Source organism: Arachis duranensis, chromosome 8, assembly GCF_000817695.3.
Source record: "Arachis duranensis cultivar V14167 chromosome 8, aradu.V14167.gnm2.J7QH, whole genome shotgun sequence".
NCBI lineage: Eukaryota > Viridiplantae > Streptophyta > Magnoliopsida > Fabales > Fabaceae > Arachis > Arachis duranensis.
The window spans coordinates 46400917-46405109 of NC_029779.3; positions in this window are offsets into that span (position 1 = coordinate 46400917).

Below are 4193 nucleotides of genomic sequence, written 5' to 3' on the forward strand. Positions count from 1 at the left end.
TATATATATTATTGTGATTTTTTAAAAGTAATATTGGTTGTTAACAAAAAAAATTACAAAAAAGATATATACTTAACGAAAAATTACCAAATTTTATAGATAATAATATCTTATTTTTATAATCATACTTGTAAAAATAACATCAAAATTCAATTTCTAAGACATTTTTTAAAAATATATATTTATTGTTTGACATTTTTATCACATTTTAAAATTATTTGAAGACATTTTTATCAATAATAAAATTTAAATATATTTTTGTCAACATTTAGATAATTTAAAATTATTTTTTATGGTTAATCCGATAAATAAATGGGACAAGTCATCAAATTCAATTCATTTTAAATGGCATTGCTTGTAAATTAAGTGTTCTTTATTTTTCCTAGCCTTTATTCAGATTAATCTTATCCTTAGGAGTGTCAATCATTTTGATGATTCTTTCGTGTTTAATTTATATGAGGTAACAGAAAGAAATTGACTAAGTCTCTAGTGCTACTTTAGAAATTAGAGTGAGACTCGTGCAATGTGCAGAAAAGTTGATTATTTATATTATATAGTATATTTTAATAAATATTATATTAAAAATATTTGAGAACATATTATAAATAGATTTTAAATTTATTTATTTTTAAAAAAGACATAAATTATTTATATTAGAATTATACAAAACTCCATTTTTTTTTAATTTTTCGATTTGCATTAATGACTACAATTTATTTTTTCTTGCAGTTTTTTTATTTGTAAATAATAAAAAAAATAAATGAATGAGAATGAAAAACATATAAAAATGTTATATTAAATTTAAGAAATTTTTGACAATTAGTATAAGAGATTAAGAAATGAAGAGTAGTAAGAGTCTTAATATGTATAAGTTGTAGAATTTAATTATTTGTATGAAATTTTTTATAATTATTATTATTATTATGACACTTTTAATGTATGTTTATTGCATTTAATTAGTACTTGATGTTTCAATTGAATAATAATAGATAAGAATTTTTTTGTTTTAATTTTTTTAAAACATTTTACTAAATAGGTGATTAGTTGATTTTCATCTAGCAATTTTGGGTATTAACTCTTCCGGTCTGTCATTACCACTGCAAATTCTTCTACAACAAAGAGAATAAGACATGGTCAAAGAATGATAATCCATTCTAAGTAAATTATGGAAGCAATACTGCACATGTGGGAATAACAATTTAAAAAAGAGGAACACGTAAATGTAAATTGTGGAAGAAATACTCCACATGTAAAATAACAATTCATAATTTGATGATGAAATATTGCAATCGATAGTATATAGGGAGCAATAATTTTAAATGCACATTAATTTTGGTTGTGACGGTTGGACAGAACCGTTTGCAAAAGAGGAATACATAAACTTGTGCTACTTGCAACGAGTTCACAATTAAAATATTATTTATAACAAATAAATAAGACTATTGAAAATGATATTGAACAATGAGAAGAGTAAACGGCAAAGTTGAAAATCTTTAAGAAGATACCTGGGACAAATTTCCTATGTTGGCGGCGCCGAATGGTGACGTTGGTCTGAGACCCAGAATTGAGCACTGGCAGGAAAACCGCAAAAGAATAAATGGAGTTTGCGTTCTTGCAATTTATGCAATGCGGCGAGATGGACATCGCGATGTACAATTTGTTTTGAGGAAAAAACAATAGCTCATGAGACCGGAAGATGATGGAGGAAATAGGATGGGACCGGAAGAGGATGGAGGAAATAGGATCTTGGTACAGAGAGGTGCTAAGAGGGTGAGGGTTTAAGAAAGGTAATAAACTCTTTGGTTTTGAGAGTTTTTTGTCGGGGTAAATGTTAATTTGTGTTTTGTTGTTTTAGAAATAAAGATTGATTTGGTGAAAATTAATTTGTTGGTTTTTATTGTGTTTTTTAGTTTTTTTTTTGTGGTTTTTTATGTGAAAATAAAGTTGATTTGACAAGATTTGAGTGGTGAATTCTAAAATTTTGCCAAATAAGCGTTGATGCTGACATGACGTTAGTAGAAGAAGAGAAATAACTTAAAAGTAACTAGATAAATCTATGTACCTATTTTTATATATTAAAAATAGATAAATAGATAAACAATGTCATTTAATTTTTATTACAACTTTCATCGTTACGATATGATGTAGCATAAAATTATGTTTAATATTCCTACATTGATAACTTTCTCAAATCAGAAAAATACTAGCATGATATTGGAACATATTTAATATGAATTTTAAGAGTAACAATAATTTTTTAATTAAAAATAGAGAAAAGATTGAAAATTAAGAGTATAATATTGTCCCTCTTTAATTAATAATATTTTTTTATTGATGTATATTATTCTAAAATTATTCAATAATATTTTTTTTACTGTATATAAAAGTAAAGTAATAAAAACAAGAGATAATTTTGAAAAAACACACACAATAATAAAATGGAATTATTAATTGTGACTTGTGAGAGTAATATTACTCTCTAAATAATTACTGTTAATGTTAAATATATTTTAAGAATAAATTATAACATTCTGATTGCATTAGCATAATTAGGCTAATTGTTTTTATATTGGTTAAATATATGTATAATACATTGTTATTGGAAGATTAGGTGTTTTTTTTATATGGTGTTTTATTCAAATCGGATGGTTTGATTTGTTTAAAGAAAAAAATAAACTACAAATCAGAGGGTCCAATTTGTTTGAAAAAAAAACTACAAATCGCAGGGTCTGTTTTGGATTTTTTATTTTTTTTATTTTTTAAAATGAAAATCGGACGGTCCGATTTCAACTTTAAAATTTTTTTATTTTCAAAATCACAGATCGGACTGTCCGATTTGTGATCGTTTGAAAAAAAAATAAAACAAATAGGAGGTACCTATTTATAGTTTCTATAACAAAGTTAAACACTTCTCTTCTCATATTATTGGGAGATACACTCTTCTCTTTCCCACACGAAAAAGAAAAAGTGGCATAATTAAGGTACTAGTTTGGCATAACAGTACTAATTTCGTTGCTAAAGTACACTTACAAAAAGACACAACAAATTGATTATTCAACTGTGCATAGGGGCAATAGTGTAATTTGGGGTATTCGTCGTTTTGCACAGCAACCAGTTTTCAAAAATTGTTAATAAAAATGATATAAAATTTGAACGTACGCATTACTGTGAGAGCGAAATGTCACGGCCTTGGACACACTCCAACGCTACCGTGCCGGCACTCAGACTTACTCAACCTCTTGAGCTAAGACCAAGTCAGCCTAACCCTCAATACTTAGCAAGAAAGCTAAGAACACAAGAGAACACAAGAGAAATGAAGCTTTGGTGGAAAGAACACTTTATTACTCAAATGTGGGTTACAAATGATTCACACACCCCCAAACTCTAACTCTCACCCCTATTTATAGCCATCAACCTCCTCAATGGATGGTTAGGATTAAATCTAATCAACGGTCCAGATTAATCATCCAGAACCTTCTTTACAAATATCTATCCTACCACAACTCTCTAAATATTTCTAGATTATTCCATACCACTCTTTATACTTCTATATACATCTATACTCTTCTAGAATACTCTATGACCTTCCAGAGTCTTCTAGAACCTTCTAGAGTATTCTCAAACACTCCAGAAAACTATACAAACATTGTTAAATCTAACCTTCTAAAATTTTCTGTGACATTCTCCCCCACCTAATGCGCAGACGTCCTCGTCGCGTTCTGTTCATGATAGTGCTCTAGGTGTTCTTGGAATTGCCACAGATCTTCGCGAGTTTCCTAGCTAGCTTCGGTTATCGGGAGCCCTTTCCACTTGATCAAGTATTGGATACTTGGTGGCACCCCTCTTCGTCGCACGATGCGATTAGCTAAGATCTCTTCGATTTCTTTATCAAATGATCTAATTACCACAGGCGGAGCGCGACTTGAGTCACATCTACTCGGTTCGTCTTGGTTTCCATGATATGGTTTAAGCATACTCACATGGAAGACCGGGTGAATCTTCATAGAGGGAGGAAGTTGTACTTTGTAAGCAACCTCCCCAACACGTCCAATGATCTCAAATGACCCTTCATATTTGCGGATTAAGCCCTTATGAACCTTGCGAAAGGCTTTGAATTGTTGTGGAAGAAGTTTGATCATTACCTTGTCTCCCACTTGATAGCTTGCATGCCTCCTCTTCTTATCTGCCCATTT